This window comes from Diadema setosum, chromosome 15 (assembly GCF_964275005.1).
Source record: "Diadema setosum chromosome 15, eeDiaSeto1, whole genome shotgun sequence".
Lineage (NCBI taxonomy): Eukaryota > Metazoa > Echinodermata > Echinoidea > Diadematoida > Diadematidae > Diadema > Diadema setosum.
Genome location: NC_092699.1, coordinates 2,232,889 through 2,253,801, shown reverse-complemented (window position 1 = coordinate 2,253,801; position 20,913 = coordinate 2,232,889).

The following is a 20,913-nucleotide window of genomic DNA, read 5'->3' as shown; positions in this document are numbered from 1 at the left end:
CATTGCCGCAATATATGAATCTCAATCATAATTCTGATGATAGTTATGATTGTATCAAGACCGGTTCACGATTCCTAGTGTGATAAAGAGATACAAAAGCCAACTCTCTCTAAGTATTGAAATAAAACATGCATCTCATTTGCATAATACATTATGCAAATATTTTTTCCATATTCTCACATATTTTTCCCTAAAACAAAGTTTTGCTATCAAAATGTACCTTGACGTAGTGAAAACAGATATGCTAGCGGTCAAACAAAGTGTACATGGTGTCATCTGAGTCCGAGGAAAGTCAAGTTGTGGAATCAACCAATTCAGAAAAAAAAATGAATAACAATATTTGCAATTACGTATGCAAATTGGTATGCAAGAGACTATACCACGACAGGCTTCGAGATTCTACATCACAGTGCCGCGACATATGAATATGTTCATTATAGTTATAATATCATGACCTAAGTTGATGATTCTTTTTGTGATAAAGAGATACAAGAAAAAAACAGGTATTATAAATACCCTAATAATCTAATTTGCATAATGAATTATACAAATAGTTGCGTATCCGGGCACTTACCCCCTGGGCAACTACCCTCCGGATAACTACCACCCGGATAATTACCCCCCAGGTCTATTCCCCCTTAGGGCAACTACCCCCCGGACAATTACCCTCCTAGGGTAATCACCCTCCAGGGCCATTACCCCCTAGGACAACTACCACCCTGTCATCTACCCTCCTAGGGCAACTACCCCCAAGGGCAATTACCCCTAGGACATCTACCCCCTGGATAACTACCCCCTGGGAAACTACCCCCTGGATGTTGTAATTTTTCCATAAGTTCATAACACCATATCAGAAGATGCATCTTTCTCTTACACTGTCATCATTTGTGACCCTGCACCTCAAAACAAATAAAAAGTCGCCAGATATGAATTTTTGTAGTTAAGACCATATTCTGAAAGAGCAGACCTTAAGCTTTAAAATGATGTATAACTCAAATCAAATGGACTCTCCTAACCTATCTAAATATTGAAAAGAAAGCACAAACTCAGGAAAAGTGGGAACTGAGAAAAGAGGCTCTGAAGTACAGTGTCTATTAAAGCGCTTAATCTTTACCAAACCGTGCTGGCTGTGCGATGAATGGGACAAAAAACAGGAAGTAAACCACCAGATTTACAACAATGAAGGGATTATCAGATTAAACTGAAATTAAGCATGCCTCATTAACACATTCTGTCCATAATTAATTCCAATTTTCAAAGCAGTAGCACTATCCTTTCAAAAGTTATTAGAGTTGAAAGTGAAGAGTGTGGACAAGGTTTTTCAGAAATGAAAAAGGGATTCTAAAGACACGCCTAATCACATTATTCTACCAAAAATGTTCGAGATAAACTGCTTAGAAAACACACTTTCCTGCCCATTTTATGATACCAAATTTTAGCATAATGTAAAAGAAGAACCGCTCTTTCAGAAAATATGAAAAAGTCAAGTTCGGCTAGGTTGACCCATTTCACTTATTTCAGTCCTCACGCAAAATCAGTGTGTGCGACTTTATGTTCGTTTTGAGGTGCACGGTCACATTTACTCTTTTGGCTTGTCATTTTCTACCGTTATAACACATTAGACGACAAACATAAGAAAAGGAGAGTTGATTTCACTGCAATTCATATTCTCTTAACATTAGAGAGGGACCCTTCGATATAAAGCCATAATTTCTGATAGGATCCGGGCGCGGTTTTATGAAATTATCAGTCCTGACAAGCTGTCAGTTCCACACAATTATCAATCGTTGGAGGTCCATCAAAGCAGGTCCATGGTAACAAGTCAGTGACTCGAGCTTATTAATCAAGCAGAACCCATGGTTTTATTGAAATTATTAGAGACTAACAAGATGTCATAACTGGCAACTTTTATCAAACGGTGCCCTAATCTGTCATAAGAGTAACATTACAGCTTGTTTTACATACAAGTAGAATTGTGCTAGTTTTCAAATTAAATGTTCTCGACACTTTTAGAGGAAATCCAGTTCAAATATAAGTTAGTCTCATTAGAAAGAGTAAAATATTACGAGTTTAACGGTATTTCTTTTTTTTTTACAAAACACCCCTAGTTGTTAACGAAGTCTTTTGTCCTGCAACCTCTTTTTGAATAGATCTATAGAGAGTTGTAGTTGACAGAATCCTTTTTACATAATAGGGCTGCTCTGTTTTATCCCGGCCATTTCAAGAGTATTTTTTTTTTCCACAAAAACTTGAATCCTTCTTGGAATAACATGCTCTTTAATATTTCGTAAGGGGTTTCTAATTATTTCACCCAAAAGATGTTTAAAACCTGAAGTTAGGTCTCGACCAAAACCAGATGATATTATTTTTTTTTTCAATTCAAATAGCAAACGTTGTTCAAAAATAACAATGAGAGACGTACTTTTCTGGGGGAGAGTTATTGTAAGAGGGGTGATTGTTTGGAGCCTAATTTTAATATGGAGTAATTGTCAAGGGAGGCCATGCTCTGCGGTGATCATACCAAGGAGGTGACAATCTCTTTCCACATCCTTGATATACTAGTTGATAATGCCCAATAATGCAGTAGGGCAATTCTGAAATGAGCGTTAACGGTATAACAGTAAAATAGTTACAAAATTGATGAAACAATACAAAGAAAGCACATTAAGACAGAGATGAAGTACACAAATAAAGATACAGTGCACTCCCGTTACAACGAACACGGTTATAACGAAATTTCGTCATAACGAAGCAAAACTTCTGGTCCCAAAATTATCGCCATTAAAGTCTGTGGTACAAAATGCGCTTATAACGAAGACGGTTATAACAAAATTTTCGTTATCACGAAGTCTTTTCTGAGCGCCACTGACAAAGAAAAACAAAAGAAATGTGCTCCGTTATAACGAAATGCGGATCGCATTCGAAAATGCATAGCGGAACAAGCATTTTTAAAGCATCTCAGTCTGCATGAGCGAACGCATCATTGAATGTTCACTCCCGTGTATCACGCACAGTTTCCGAGGGGAACTTGCGTTATTGTAATACAGTAATCTGAATTCAGATAAGGTTTGTTTCATTGTTCCGAAGTCCTTTAATACAAAACACACAGATTCTGATACAACTGAATGTCCGTTAGTTCGGAAATGAAAGAGGGTTTGTTATTAAGCATATTTTGGCGTTATTCCAAAGGTTCGTTAATCCGATAATAAAATATAGTCCTTATTCTTATTCTTATACGGTTCGTTAGTCCGAAAATGACAGGAATTCAAAACGTTCGTTCATCGGAACATTACAAAAAGTATCGTTAATCCATGGTGGAAAAAGGAGAGTATACACAACAAAACTTAAGAATGGCAATTCTTATAATCGTCTTAAGATAAATAAATCTTCGAAATAACAAGCCTTTCTCATTTTTTTTTCATTAACAAAATTTCTTCGGAATAACGAACCTTATTTCATTTTCGGATGAAAAAGCCTTCGGAACAACGGACTTTCTGAATAGTGAACCTTTCTCTCTTTTTTTTTAATTTATAAACCTTCAGAATGACGAACCTCATTTCATTTTCAGATCAACTAACCTTCGGAAAATGAACAATATATTATTTTGATCTAAATTATGAACTCTCGGAATAATGATTCTGCGGAAATGCGAACCTTCACATAAACAAACCATCGGAATCCCGGGGATGGCGAAACTTCGGAATAAGGAGCCTTCGGAGTAACGCACTTTAGTAAGAAAAGAACCTTTGGAATAGCGAACTGTAACCAAATCGTACACCGTCATTTTCTACACATGTGTGACAACACAAACACACTAACAACTTTATGCTCTTTTTAAAATGTAATACTTAAACGAAATTAAAAAGGTAATCTCCCATTTCACGTAGCTTTCCAGCGTATGATGAGGATTCAACAAACATAATTTTTTATGCGTGGTTTCCTTCTTTTCGTTATACATTGCATATTATATTTGTTCGGTTATAACGAAATTTCGCTAAAACGAAAAAAAAAAAAACAAAACTGCCGGTCCTGAGCATTTCGTTTTAATGGGAGTGCACTGCACATGAACACACACGAGATAAATCCCTTGTTATGAGAGAAAGAGGAAAGGTGAGTTATGAATGACAGGAATAGACTTCCTTCACGGTGGACAGAGAAAAGCGAGAGGGAAGAGGAAGATGATGGGTCAAAACCAGGGCACGTGAGGCATGAGATATAAGCTCCTCAAGTGTAACATGGAGTTGTGGTAAACGATAGACGATTGTGGTTAAGAAAATATTGCAAAAAGTTTAAGTCATTCTGAAGTGTAACATTTCTTCAAAATGTCTTTAGTTCAATGGTAAAGGCATTCAAACTTAAAACCCTTTTTATACTATACTATCAAGAGAAATCCAAAATTTCGGAACAGTAAAAGAAAATACAGATTTAGCGAAAATAGTTTTGGTTAAAGGCATTGACATTTACTGGATTACCGGGTAGGATATGAAGGGACAGCTTCGTTTTTTATGAACATAGAGTCAAAATACAGAGGGAGAAATTAAGCTTGTACATAAATCGTCCTAAATGCAAACGATACGAATCGTAAATCCTTAAGAGGTTGTTTTCATAAGATGATGTATCAGTATGGCATCTCCGTGATTCCTGGCAAATAATACAAAGAACTTCGTTTCCTGTAGTAATGATATTCTTTTTATTAAAAGTAAGATTGGTGGTGGGGGTGGGGGCAATGACCCGGGAGGTAGTTACCCAGGGGGTAATTGGCGTGGTGCACTGTCCTGGGGGTAATTTTCCTCTTGTTAGTTATAGGGAAGGGGGAGTTGTAGGCCTATTTATCCGGGGTAATCATCCATTGGAAGTCATCTGGGGTCTAGTTTTCGGAGGAGGGGGTAATTAACCTGGGGATAATTATCCTGGTGGTAATTATCTGGAGGGGGGGTAGTTATCGGGGGAGGGGTGATTATCCGGGGGGTAATTATCCGGGGGGTAATTATCCGGGGGGTAATTATCCGAGGGGTAATTATCCGGGGGGGGGGGGGGTAGTTATCCGGGGGGTAGTTATCCTGGGGGTAGTTACCCAGGGGGTAGTTCTCCGGGGGGTAGTTACCCAGGAGGTAGTTCTCCGGGGGGTAGTTACCCAGGGGGTAGTTCTCCGCGGGGTAGTTATCCAGGGGGTAGTTCTCCGGGGTGTAGTTACCCAGGGGGTAGTTTTCCGGGGGGTAGTTATCCAGGGGGTAGTTATCCGAGGGGGTAGTTATCCAGGGGTAGTTATCCGAGGGGTAGTTATCCAGGGGGTAGTTTTCCTAAGGGGGAATTGCCCAAGGGGGTGATTGCCCTAGGAGGGTAGTTGTCCGGGGGGTAGTTGTCCTAGGGGGTAATTACCCTGGAGGGTAATTGCCCTTGGAGGGTAGTTGTCCGGGGGGGTAGTTGCCCTAGGGGGGAATTGTCCTGGGGGGTAATCATCCGGGTGGTAGTTATCCGGAGGGTGGTTTTCCAGGGGGTAGTGTTCCTAGAACCAAATAGTTGGCCATTTCTATGGATATATTCCCTAAAACAAAGTCTTGCTATCAAAATGTACCTTTGTGTACTGGATTACAGCTAAGTTATCGGGCAAACAAGTTGCACATTATGATGTCGTCAGAGTCCGAAGTAAATCAAATACTGGAATCAATCAATAAAGAAGAACTGAATGACACTAAAAGGGAATTTGTTTGCAAATTGATATTCAAATGGCCGTAGACCAGACAGGTTTCGAGATTCTACAACGCACTGCCGCAATATATGAATATGCTTCAGAACAGTTATAACATCAAGACCAGGTGTGATTAAGAGATGCAAAAATTAACTGCAACTACTGAACAACACACCTCTATTATCTCATTTGCATAATAAATTATGCCAAAATTCACCCATTTTCTATGCATATTTACCACCAAAACAAGGTCTTGCCATCAAAGTTATCAGGCAATCACATCACTATACATTACTCTATGGATTAGTGCAAGGTCACTTTATCCTTCCCTGGACTTTGTTGTTTTCATTGGATAGATTGGTTTATAATTATTTTCTGTTGAATTTAAAATCAAGTGGCAACTTTCATAATCTCGTCTGCGAACATAATTTTTGTCTTTTTTATCTATCTCTTCACCCACTGTGCAGGCTCAAGCAAAAAAAAAAAAAAAATGTAAGAAAAATCTTGGTATCTCGGACAGTGTCGGAAACAGAAACGAAGGATGAACTTTGTAATTCTAGTCATCAACACCTTTATATTTTGGCTGTCGAAGAAACATAATCTGAGTCGAAAAGTCTATTTCTCAATCGAACTAAATTGATCTACATTCATGCAAGGTTTGCATCATCACATTGTTGCTAACATGCACCCACTGCTGTACATTGTAGGCCTGATTTGTGACATTTGCATCGAAATGTTCTGCATTGATTTCGCATGCACATGAAATCATCTCAAGAAAACTTTGCAGGATTGGAGCTAGATATATCAGTTGTACAGGCTGTAGACCAGATCAAAACGTTCCCACCCATTGTCTACTGGTGAAGAAAGATCAGGTCTGGCACAATGAGCAGGATTTTCTATTTTTTTATCTTTTTTTTTTAATACAGGAGTATTGTCGTTGAACTGCTTCCGCGAGCGTTCAGTATACTTTTATCGATAAACATGGTGAAATGGCGGAACATAATGTTTTTGTGCCAAACGAGCTTGTGTGATTCATCTTTTGAATTGAATTTAAATTTATTCCTAAAAAGGCGACTGATAACAACCATGTTCTTGAAACCCTTTAGTTCTCTTCTCGTACAAGCAGCATCATTGATGATTGTGAGTCCTTGATCACTTGCTTTAATAAGAGTGCTACTGTCAGTATCAGTCTGGCAGAAAAAGCACAACTCCAGTATCTACGGAATAAGGCCTCTTTAAGGTAGCTATCGGATCGATGTTATCTCTCAAGGGAACAAAAGTAACTTCATGTTCGCAAGGTGTTGGAAAACCCAGGTCCGCCATGAAAACATTCTATCCTAATTCTTGGGCAGAAATTCAGGTGACAACATGGATATTCAAAAACTATACTTGATAAAGCATATAATGAGAGGCAAATTTACGTCTGATACGAAGTGGAATTTTCTGTATGTAACATGGTTTCTAATGAGTATTCATTATTCCTTAGTTCTTACTACAATCCACTAGCCCTTAAAGCTAGAGGCCTGTTTGCTAAGAATGTCATTTCTATGATCTGAATCACACCTGGTGAGATATATCAGAAGTCAGACAGACAAGGCGGAGCGTGGCGTCGTCCATTTAAGAATAAATTGAAATGCACCAATACCTGGTAGTTATGACTGACGGCATGTTATCCACGTATATTGAAAACGAAAACAAAAAGGAACAGGAAGGTGTAAACCCCTTATTTCGCAGATTGCACTGGCCGAGGCAATTTCACAGTTCGAACTGTCTTGGAATTTGACTATGTTCTATTCTTATAACAGATGTAGAAGGATCAAATCTAGGTAGATGTGTGCCACGCGTCTTTTTTTTTTCATTTCCTCTCCCTCACTGCTATTCTAACATCGTTATTTAAGTTTATCATGATAAGGCGCGGTAAGAGTGGCAAAAGATCGCAAAGTTTAAGATCGCGAAGTCTTCACGATCTTTTGTTGTCCGGTCACACTGGCAAGAGATCGAGAAGTTTGGCGGAGACAGCATTATAAAATGAAATATCCCTACCTGTAGTGGGAAGTTTCGCGGAAAGTTTGCAGTCACACGCACTTGAAAATCTTCAGGATCTTAAAGATTGCGATCTTAAACTTTTCGATAATTTGCCAATTTGACCGCGCCTTTTGAGATCTTGGAGATCGCGATCTTAAACTTCTTGATCTTTTGCCAGTGTGTGATCGCGGCTATTCTACACGCTTAACTTCCCAATGGATCCTTCTCCAGTCTTAAATATATATGTATATGTATATATATATATATATATATATATATATATATATATATATGTATATATATGTACATATATATATACATATACATGTATGTATGTATATTCATCTAACAGACTTAGAACATAATTTTGTTTATTCATTGAGGAATCAGTAATGTTTGTTGTGACATTTAAGGTATTTTTCGTCGACTTGCAAGAAAAAAAAAAACGCCTCAAGAGAAAATATAATAAAACCACCTATTAGTAGAGGCTACTATGTAGTCCCGTGAGATTTTCGTGCCAAAATTGATTTTTTTTTTGGCTAACTTTGTTAATTTTGGGGTGCTGAATCCAAAAAACTTTGGTTCCATTTTTTTCAACCACGTCTTCAGCCACCATTTTGAATTTCAAAATGGCCGCCATAGCAAATTGTATATTTTGGTCTTGGGTAACATGGATGAACTCTTGGGTAAATTTGGGTTTATCCTCCAACTTCATAATGATTCAGAAAGGCATAGTATAGGTTCCTTTTTAGTTCAGTTTCATACATATCAACGTATATGATTACATTCTCATGCAATAACATCCATGATGAAGATGGGGGAGGGAAGAGAAACTGCGGGAGGGGGGAGCTAGTAATCATCGATTTTGATCGATGAAATTTCTCTATAAATATTTTAATTTAATCAGATTTAAAAAGGCATTCTGGATCGGCATTTAAAAATCAAAAGATGTGCTATTTCCATCATAATCAATTCATTTTCCCAGTCCATACATGTGCAAAATTGTTCTAGTATCACGGTTTGAATTGCTCTATCAATAATTCTTTGATGTTCATTTTATCATTGCCAACCCTATAGTCCTTCTCATCACTTACCATCGTCACCTCTACCATCACGACCATCACTGAAGGAAACCGAAACCCAAAAAGAAATGTGAATTGAGTGAAAGCAGCAACATTAGTAGAACACATCAGTGAAAGTTTGAGAAAAATCGGGCAATCGATGCAAAAGTTATGAATTTTTTAAGTTTGGATGTTGGAACCACTGGATGCATGACATCATGTGTGGGCAACAACATAAAGAAAATATAAAGAAAACAAACATGTTTTCACTTTTCTTGAGTAATGGAAGAGCATTTGATTAACCACTTTCAGAAAGTAGGGGGAATGATTACTACCCTTAACATTAATTATGTCAGTATCAATTAAGTTGATGGAATGTATAATTTTATCGATTTTTTTTTTTGGTGGAATTCTCTTCATATTTTCTTTACATTGTTGCCCATCATGGTCTCTAGTAGTCCCTTTATTCAGTGATTACAACACAAAAAATATAAAAACGAAAACTTTGCATCGATTGTCCGATTTTTCCTCAAACGTTCACTGATGTATAATGCTAATGTTGCTGCGTTCACTCAATCCGTATTGGTCTTTGGGTTTTGGTTTCCTTTAATATCAACCAATCATCACTACCATCATTGCTTTTATTAGATTACCATGTACGACCATAAACATCATTACTATCATTTCACAACTGGATATCATCTTATCATCATCACCACGATTATCACTTGTATTACCATCGTATACATATCACCACAAGCAATATATCTTCCACTACTATCAATACTTTTTTCCATGTCATCAATCCATCAACAACAACTTCACGAAATCTCTTTCAAAGTTATCAGCATCATCATCATTATCATAAGTCTAAATTTATTTAATGTGACCGTGCATCTCAAAACGAACATAAAGTCGCACACACTGATTTTGCGTGAGGACTGAAAGTAAGTGAAATGGGTCAACCTAGCCGAACTTGACTTTTTCATAGAATAATTATTTTCTGAAAGAGCGGGTCTTCTTTTACATTATGCTAAAGTTTGGTATCATAAAACGGGCAGGAACGTGTGTTTTTTTAGCAGTTTATCTCGAACATTTTTGGTAGAGTAGTGTGATTAGGAGTGTCTTTAGAATCCCTTTTTCATTTCTGAAAAACCTTGTCCACACTTTTCACTTCCAACTCTAATAACTTTTAAAAAGATAGTGCTACTGCTTTGAAGGTTGGCATTAATTATGGACAGAATGTGTTAATGAGGCATGCTAAATTTCAGTTTAATCTGATAATCCCTTCATTGTTGTTACTCTGGTGGTTTACTTCCTGTTTTTTGTCCCATTCATCGCACAGCCAGCACGGTTTGATAAAGATTAAGCGCTTGAATAGACACTGTACTTCAGAGCCTCTTTTCTCAGTTCACACTCAGTTCACAACAAATGGTTTATACACATTTAAAGTCATGAACCCACCTGGGAATCTGATACCAGTTAAAGCCTGGTGTTTGTTTCTATAATATATCGATCATGAAGTTTATAAAAAGTTGCGAGTATAACAAGAACTCTCGAGTTTTGGAGCGCGCTCGGTGACCAGCTATTTTGTACGTGTGAATGCGGCTAGTGTTCTTACAAACAAACAAACAAACAAATCAGTGTTTTGATATTCAATCGTTTCTCTTCATCATTTCAATTACGTGTGCTAGGCCATGTGGGCATTGGAGGGAGGTATAGAGTATGAATATATTGCCAGTCGCAATGCTTATCTAGACTGGTGATAATGATGATGATGCTGAAAACTTTGAAAGAGATTTCGTGAAGTTGTTGTTGATTGATTGATGACATTGAAAAAAGTATTGATAGTGGTGGAAGATATATTGCTTGTGGTTTCGGATTAACGAACCTTTGGAAAACAAAACTTCGGAATAACGAACCTTCGGAATAACGTACATTCGGAATAACGAATCTTTGGAATAACGAACCTTCGGAATAAAGAACCTTCGGAATAACGAACCTTCTCAATAATGAACTGTAACCATGATATTTTGGGTGCTATCATCGTTCAAACTTATAGTTATCAGTTTCCTATGAATGTATTTCATAAAAACTCGAAAGTAGCCTCTGTGACTCTGAACTAATGGTCGTTGCTCCAACTTAATGAAAAGATCTTAAATTTGGCTAATATTTGGCAAATTGATTTTCATTTGGTTATCGATTGATATTATTAAAAATAAGTGAAATTATTTTGTGCCAAATAACACATTATAAAACGATCGTTTCAAATCTCTTCTACAAATGTGTTTTACTTGAGAATCGGAGCTGTGGGTTTGATTTTTTTTTTCTCTCTCTCTATCACATAGTAAACATATGTGACCCGCTACAACAAAATGGTCCTAAAGTCGCGCACGGTCGAAGCCGTGAAAATCGAGTTTGAAGTTAGAGCATCAAAATTGGTCAAAACTTACGATTTTCTGAATTTGACATATTATTAGAGTCTGACATGTCTTCTATCATCTGTTGAAATTTTGAAGCAAAATGATGAAAGGAAAGACCAAAAAATAGCGTTTTTCTGGGCCATGTTTTTTTGGCGTTTCAACGAAGCAGAAACTGGTTCGAACATTTGGATTGAGCGCCACACATAGGCTCCGCCCCTAACAACGACCAGAGTGATCTCATTGGTCAGTTTGCTGCTTGCCGCTAACCGAAGCGTGAAGCTCGCACACTGCCCAGTCGACTGGTGCGTGCGGGCGGGTTGCGATTTTTTTTTTCCGTAACCCTAACGCGTCGAAATTGCCCATTGTGTCACTTGAGCAAAGACTATCAGTGTACAAGTTGGTTTTTGTACGCATGTGCGTGGACTTCTGTTAGGCCTTGAGTTCGTACTGTTACACAGTATATACAGAGTACCATTGGCATGGTCGTCTGCTAACCACAGAATCAGATTGCAACGTGAGAATGGGACGCCGTCCTTCAACCAGAAACATAACAACGGGTTTGTGTGTATGGGTATGTGTATGGGCGTGTGTGAGTGTTTGTTTGTGTGTTGTGTATGTGTGTGTGTGTGTGTGTGTGTGTGTGTGTGTGTGTGTGTGTTTCCACTTCACATGTCATCGCCATCGCGTTCCGCTTTGCCTTAGGTGGTATTTCTGTAGTTTTGTTCGCCGTCTGCTGACACTTTTCCTGTGTCTCGCGAGACTTGCGCCAGTAAGGATGCATGCAAACTCGACGTCGTCATCAATATCTTGCAAAAAGTAAATTGGAAATCTAATTGAAGCTTGGAATAAATCATAATCAAAGTATTATATCTACGTAGCGACACGTAGCGGTAGGTTAGTGAAGCAACCTTCTTTGTCAAATTTGTAATCTGGTATTTACATGTAGATTAACGTCTGTATATATCTTCATTTTACTCATGTTTGTATTCCCATATACAACACTATAATCTTGCATATCTTTTGTGTCATGTGTAATCTTTGTGTATTGTATTTACTGGTATATTGTTATTTATACTCTTTGTTTGCTACTCTCATACCCCGAGAGGGGGTCGAAAGAGTCAATAAAATTCACAAAATTCACAAATATTTAGGTCTGCAGCGATTGCTATTGTTAACATTGATCATGTTTATTAAGCCCCACAAAACCAGATTAGAAGAGGGCACTTGGTCTTGGGTAACATGGATGAACTCCTGGGTTAATTTGGATTATCCTCCAACTTCACAATGATTCAGAAAGGCGTATTATAGGCTTCTTTTTAGTTCAGGTTCATATATCAACGTATATGGTTACATTCTCATGCAATAACATCCATGATGAAGATGGGGAAGCCGGGAAGAGAAACTGCGGGAGGGGGGGGGGAAGCTAGTAATCATCGATTTTGATCGATATCGATGAAATCTCTCTATAAAAATTTTAATTTAATCAGCTTTAAAAAGGCATTTTGGATCGGCATTTAAAAATCAAAAGATGTGCTATTTCCATCATAATCAATTCATTTTCCAAGTCCATACATGTGCAAAATTGCTCTAGTATCACGGTTTGAATTGCTCTATCAATAATTTTTTGATGTTCACTTTATCATTGCCAACCCTATAGTCCTTCTCATCACTTACCATCGTCACCTCTACCATCACGATCATCATTGCAGGAAACCAAAACCCAAAAAGAAATGTGGATTGAGTGAAAGCAGCAACATTAGTAGAACACATCAGTGAAAGTTTAAGGAAAATCGGGCAATCGATGCAAAAGTTATAAATTTTTAACGTTTGGATGTTGGAACCACTGGATGCATGACATCGTGTGGGCAACAACATAAAGAAAATATAAAGAAAACAAACATGTTTTCACTTTTCTTGAGTAATGGAAGAGCATTTGATTAACATAAGTCAGTATCAATTAAGTTGATGGAATGTATAATTTTATTGATTTTTTTGTGTGTGGAATTCTCTTCATATTTTCTTTACATTGTTGCCCATCATGGTCTCTAGTAGTCTCTTTATTCAGTGATTACAACACAAAAAATATACAAACGAAAAACTTTGCATCGATTGTCCGATTTTTCCTCTTCACTGATGTATAATGCTAATGTTGCTGCGTTCACTCAATCCATATTGGTCTTTGGGTTTTGGTTTCCTTTAACAGTCAGGGAGACAGCCGATTTTTAGGGAATGGAGATATTCGCGAATAATCGGGAAAGTTGGACTCAATGAACTATTCATGACCTTTCCGCAGTCTCTGGCCGAAGCTCGACGCGTACAAAGTCAATGGCTATCACTGCATCGTTTTGACATGCATGTCTTTAAAAATTCACCATAAAAAATCCTCATTTAATGTTGATATTGAAATTTCACCCAATGAAAGATGAACAAATAAAGTTTATCTCCTCCAAAAATCAATATTCACATATAGTGAGGAAAATTTGTAATTGAAGGATGAAAACGCGGATCCAAAGTGTATTTTTTGAATCTCCGTGTGATAGTTTCTTTCAAGGCGTTCTTATTTTGCAGCGATTATTCAATGAAACACTGGGACGGACTGTGTGTGTGTCTGCAATGCGCTATGCAATGAATCGCGTTAACACAGTGCACGCACGTATACCGTGCGTACGTGAGCGCTGTTACCGCTGAGCTTCAACGTCTATGGGAATTGTGGTAGCCTGTCATGCTTTTGCCGATATTTCTATCAACAATTCAGTTATTTTTTCGTCAAATGATCAAGAGTTGGTGAGAACTGGTATTGTACTTAGATAGTCCGGTCCCCTAAACTCCTGGTTTGCCCGTATTTCTGTGGAATGTCCGAATGAAAAGAGCAAGAGACGGAAGGCACCGCCACCGTAGGTGTTCTAATCGGTTGCATGACAGTGTTATCGCTGGAGCTCTCGCACAGCTGTCGAACGTCAACTGCGGACCGCCGGAGCTCCGGGGTTCTTTCTTTTGCTAAATGACCATCAGTGTCCTCATACTTTCTTGCTCTCTTGCGATCATGCTCACTGGTTTAAAAGTTACAAGCCTCATGCAACCACAAGGTTACCTCATCTAGATCATCGCAACATCACACGTACACTATCACGGTAATGAACCAGGGAACTATAATTGCGACATTCACCCTCACTTTGTCTCTAGAAATGTTTGATCAACACGTCACAATCACATATGCTTTTAACTAAAATAGTTGAAATTGAAATAGAGTTAATAGATGATGATTGCCTCTCACTATTAGTCTTGTCTTGTGAAGGTTTGTTCTTCAAACTTGCATGTCTCTTCCTCGAGCTCTAACTTCGATCAAAACATAGGTCTGCATGACCTTGCTTCGCCTTCCAACAACACAATGTCGATGTGTATGGTCAGTTCACTTGCTGTTTTGTCTTTTCTGCCTTTTCTGGGGGTCGCGAAAGGTACTACATGTTTAAGTGATTGGGGATTTTGCTTATCAGCATCATCACTGATCACGGGTACGCAGCAACAGAACGATGGAGGAGAGAGGGGGAGAGAGAGGAGCGCTAAAAATAGCTACACACAACGATCCGTCCTCCAACTCGATGCGGATGACCCTCCGTGTGTGTACGCTCGCGTGTGTGTACATGTGTTTCTCTCTCTCCCTCTTGGTGAATTATTCTCATAGCGACTGGAAAAAGAACATCTGTAACGGTTCGCTCTGACCATATCGCGTCGCTCCGTTACGTAACATCTGCTCGCGGCTCAATGTTCCCTCTTTGGGGGGATTTCAATCTTCCCTCAAAATAGGTAGTCTCCCTGACTGTTTAATATCAACCAATCATCACTACCATCATTGCTTTTATTAATTACCATGCACGACCATAAACATCATTACTATCATTTCACAACTGGATATCATCTTATCATCATCACCACGATTATCACTCGTATTACCATCGTATACATATCACCACAAGCAATATCTTCCACCACTATCAATACTTTTTTTCATGTCATCAATCCATCAACAACAACTTCACGAAATCCCTTTAAAAGTTCAAGTTCAGCATCATCATCATTATCATAAGTCTAAATAAGCATTGCGACTGGCAATATATTCATACTCGATACCTCCCTCCAATGCCCACATGGCCTAGCACCCGTAATTGAAATGATGAAGAGAAACGATTGAATATTAAAACACTGATTTGTTGGTTTGTTTGTTTGTTCGTTTGTAAGAACACTATAGTAGCCGCATTCACACGTACAAAATAGCTGGTTACCGAGCGCGCTCAAAACTCGAGAGTTCTTGTTATATTCGCAACTTTTTATAAACTTCATGATCGATATATCATAGAAACAAACACCAGGCTTTAACTGGTATCAGATTCCCAGGTGGGTTCATGACTTTAAATGTGTATAAACCATTTGTTGTCGACTGACACCCAAAAAGGGAAGCCATGCGTGATTTGTTGTCTCGAAGTCGTGCAGTATCGTACACATAAAAAGTGATGAGATATTAGAGCTGTGATAGAAGTTTACCAGTATATGAAGTTTATCAATATCAGCATAGCCATATGTTTACTATATGAGAGAGAGAGAAAAAAAAAATCAAACCCACAGCTCCGATTCTCAAGTAAAACACATTTGTAGAAGAGATTTGAAACGATCGTTTTATAATGTGTTATTTGGCACAAAATAATTTCACTTATTTTTAATAATATTAATCGATAACCAAATGAAAATCAATTTGCCCGATATTAGCCAAATTTAAGATCTTTTCATTAAGTTGGAGCAACGAGCATTAGTGATGCTGATTGGTGATGATGATATCCAGTTCTGAAATGATAGTAATGATGTTTATGGTCGTGCATGGTAATCTAATAAAAGCAATGATGGTAGTGATGATTGGTTGATATTAAAGGAAACCAAAACCCAAAGACCAATATGGATTGAGTGAACGCAGCAACATTAGCATTATACATCAGTGAAAGTTTGAGGAAAAATCGGACAATCGATGCAAAGATTTCGTTTTTATATTTTTTGTGTTGTAATCACTGAATAAAGAGACTACTAGAGACCATGATGGGCAACAATGTAAAGAAAATATGAAGAGAATTCCACATAAAAAATCAATAAAATTATACATTCCATCAACTTAATTGATACTGACTTATGTTAAGGGTATCATTCCCCCTATACTTTCTGTAAGTGGTTAATCAAATGCTCTTCCATTACTCAAGAAAAGTGAAAACATGTTTGTTTTCTTTATATTTTCTTCATGTTGTTGCCCACACATGATGTCATGCATCCAGTGGTTCCAACATCCAAACTTTAAAAATTCATAACTTTTGCATCGATTGCCCAATTTTCCTTAAACTTTCACTGATGTGTTCTATGTTGCTGCTTTCACTCAATCCACATTTCTTTTTGGGTTTTGGTTTCCTGCAATGATGGTCGTGATGGTAGAGGTGACGATGGTAAGTGATGAGAAGGACTATAAGGGTTGGCAATGATAAAGTGAACAAAAAATTATTGATAGAGCAATTCAAACCGTGATACTAGAGCAATTTTGCACATGTATGGACTGGGAAAATGAATTGATTTTGAGTGGAAATAGCACATCTTTTGATTTTTAAATGCCGATCCAAAATACCTTTTTAAAGCTGATTAAATTAAAATATTTATAGAGAGATTTCATCGATATCGATCAAAATCGATGATTACTAGCTCCCCCCCCCCCCCCTCCCGCAGTTTGTCTTCCCGGCTTCCCCATCTTCATCATGGATGTTATTGCATGAGAATGTAACCATATACGTTGATGTATGAACCTGAACTAAAAAGGAGCCTATACTACGCCTTTCTGAATCATTGTGAAGTTGGAGGATAAACCCAAATTAACCCAGGAGTTCATCCATGTTACCCAAGACCAAGTGCCCTCTTCTAATCTGGTTCAATGTTAACAATATAGCAATCGCTGCAGACCTAAATATTTGTGAATTTTGTGAATTTTATTGACTCTTTCGACCCCCTCTCGGGGTATGAGAGTAGCAAACAAAGAGTATAAATAACAATATACCAGTGAATACAATACTCAAAGATTACACATGACACAAAAGATATACAAGATTATAGTGTATATGGGAATACAAACATGAGTAAAATGAAAATATATACAGACGTTAATCTACATGTAAATAGCAGATTACAAATTTGACAAAGAAGGTTGCTTCACTAACCTACCGCTACGTGTCGCTACGTAGATATAATACTTTGATTATGATTTATTCCAAGCTTCAATTAGATTTCCAATTTGCTTTTTGCAAGATATTGATGACGACGTCGAGTTTGCATGCATCCTTACTGGCGCAAGTCTCGCGAGACACAGGAAAAGTGTCAGCAGACGGCGAACAAAACTACAGAAATACCACCTAAGGCAAAGCGGAACGCGATGGCGATGACATGTGAAGTGGAAACACACACACACACACACACACACACACACACACACACTCACACATACACACAAACAAACACTCACACACGCGCATACACATACCCATACACACAAACCCGTTGTTATGTTTCTGGTTGAAGGACGGCGTCCCATTCTTATTGTCTGATTCTGTGGTTAGCAGACGACCATGCCAATGGTACTCTGTATATGCGTACTCTGTATATACTGTGTAATAGTACGAACTCAACGCCTAACAAAGTCCACGCACATGCGTACAAAAACCAACTTGTACACTGATAGTCTTTGCTCAAGTGACACAATTGGCAATTTCGACGCGTTAGGGTTACGGAAAAAAAAAATCGCGGGCGGGTTGCACTATGCCTAGCCGCTTCTCCTGACATCCTGGTCACTGATTGGTCGGTGAGGAGACCGCCGACGCTGTGCTTGAATGAGCATTTCGGGGGTTGCTAGGGCTTAACTTCTATTGTCCGGAGGTGAATACTGACTTGCGTGTCTCTTGATTGTGATTGCGTCGCAAGGAGAACTTTTAGGGCGCTTTTCTCGAAACAGTGATTTCCCAGACGTCTTGACATGCTCTCTTTTAAACATCGATATCTCCGCAGCCGATTACTTTTATGAGACGTGTTGTATATCGATTTAAAGCAGAAAGATTAGTGAATTGTGTCATGCAATTTTCAAATAATCGACCTCGCCCGGCTTTAGGATCATTTTGTTGTAGCGGGTCACATATGGCTATGCTGATATTGATAAACTTCATATACTGGTAAACTTCTATCACAGCTCTAATATCTCATCACTTTTTATGTGTACGATACTGCACGATTCGAGACAACAAATCAGGCATGGCTTCCCTTTTTTGGTGTCAGTCGACAACAAATACAACAAAATGAATGGTTTATACACATTCAAAGTCATGAACCCACCTGGGAATCTGATATCAGTTAAAAGCCTGGTGTTTGTTTCTATAATATATCGATCATGAAGTTTATAAAAAGTTGCGAGTATAACAAGAACTCTCGAGTTTTGGAGCGCGCTCGGTAACCAGCTATTTTGTACGTGTGAATGCGGCTAGTGTTCTTACAAATAAACAAACAAACAAATCAGTGTTTTGATATTCAATCGTTTCTCTTCATCATTTCAATTACGGGCGCTAGGCCATGTGGGCATTGGAGGGAGGAATCGAGTATGAATATATTGCCAGTCGCAATGCTTATCTAGACTGGTGATAATGATGATGATGCTGAAAACTTTGAAAGAGATTTCGTGAAGTTGTTGTTGATGGATTCTGACATTGAAAAAAGTATTGATAGTGGTGGAAGATATATTGCTTGTGGTGATATGTATACGATGGTAATACGAGTGATAATCGTGGTGATAAGATGATATCCAGTTGTGAAATGATAGTAATGATGTTTATGGTCGTCCATGGTAATCTAATAAAAGCAATGATGGCAGTGATGATTGGTTGATATTAAAGGAAACCAAAAAAGACCAATATGGATTGAGTGAACGCAGCAACATTAGCATTATGCATCAGTGAAAGTTGAGGAAAAATCGGACAATCGATGCAAAGTTTTTCGTTTTTATATTTTTTTGTGTTGTAATCACTGAATAAAGAGACTACTAGAGACCATGATGGGCAACAATGTAAAGAAAATATGAAGAGAATTCCACCAACAAAAAAAAATCGATAAAATTATACATTCCTTGAACTTAATTGATACTGACATAATTTATGTTAAGGGTAGTAATCATTCCCCCTACTTTCTGAAAGTGGTTAATTAAGTGCTCTTCCATTACACAAGAAAAGTGAAAACATGTTTGCTTTCTTTATATTTTCTTTATGTCGTTACCCACACATGATGTCATGCATCCAGTGGTTCCAACATCCAAACTTTAAAAATTCATAACTTTTGCATCGATTGCCCGATTTTCCTTAAACTTTCACTGATGTGTTCTACTAATGTTGGCTTTACTTGGCTTTACTTTGGATAAACACTTAACTCTTAAACACCATATCACAAACATTTGTAAGTCTGCATCATGGGGTATTTTCAAAATAGGGAAGATCAGGCGTCTGCTTGATCAATCATCAGCTGAGCGGCTCGTCCATGCCTTCGTCTCTTCCTATCTGGACTACTGCAACTCCCTCCTTGCCGGCCTCCCTCTTTCCCACATATCCCCTCTCCAACGTATCCAAAATTCAGCCGCTAGATTAGTCTCCCTTAGTAGGAGACATGACCATATATCTCCTGTTCTCCGCTCACTCCATTGGCTTCCAGTCCATTCCCGTATTACTTTCAAGATCCTACTTCTGACGTACAAAATCACACGTAATCTTGCACTCATATATCTTCAAAACCTAGTCTCTCTCCGCTCCTCCTCTTTTGCCAGACCCCTCCGTTCATCTTCCTCTCTCCAATTACTTCATGGCCCACGTACAAAAACCCGTTATATCGACCGAGCCTTCTCTTCCGTTGCTCCCACTCTTTGGAATAAACTCCCTCTTTATATTCAGAATGCCTCATCTGTCGAATCATTTAAAATTCTTCTCAAAACTCACCTGTTTAATAAGCTGTAATTTTTTTTTCTTTCTGGAGGCGCACACAGTTATCAATTATTGTACCATTGTATCACATGTCTTTCTTTTTCTTTTCTTTTCTTTCTTCTTCTTTTGTTACTGTTAACGCTGATTTTGTTAATGTTATTGCGTTTTTAGTCTATTTGTATGAGTAGCAAAAGTGCGCTTATAAACGTCAGTATGAAGCGCCATATAAATGCAATTATTATTATTATTATTATTATTATTATTATTATTATTATTATTATTATTATTATTATTATTATTATTATTATGTTGCTGCTTTCACTCAATCCACATTTCTTGTTGGGTTTTGGTTTCCTTCAATGATGGTCGTGGTGGTAGAGGTGACGATGGTAGGTGATGAGAAGGACTACTATTGGCAATGATAAAGTGAACGTCAAAGAATTATTGATAGAGCAATTCAAACCGTGATACTAGAGCAATTTTGCACATGTATGGACTAGGAAAATAAATTGATTATGATGTAAATAGCAATTTTTTTTATTTTTAAATGCCGATCCAAAATGCCTTTTTAGAGCTGATTAAATTAGAATATTTATAGAGAGATTTCATCGATCAAAATCGATGATTACTAGATCCCCCCCCCCTCCCGCAGTTTCTCTTCCCTCCCCCATCTTCATCATGGATGTTATTGC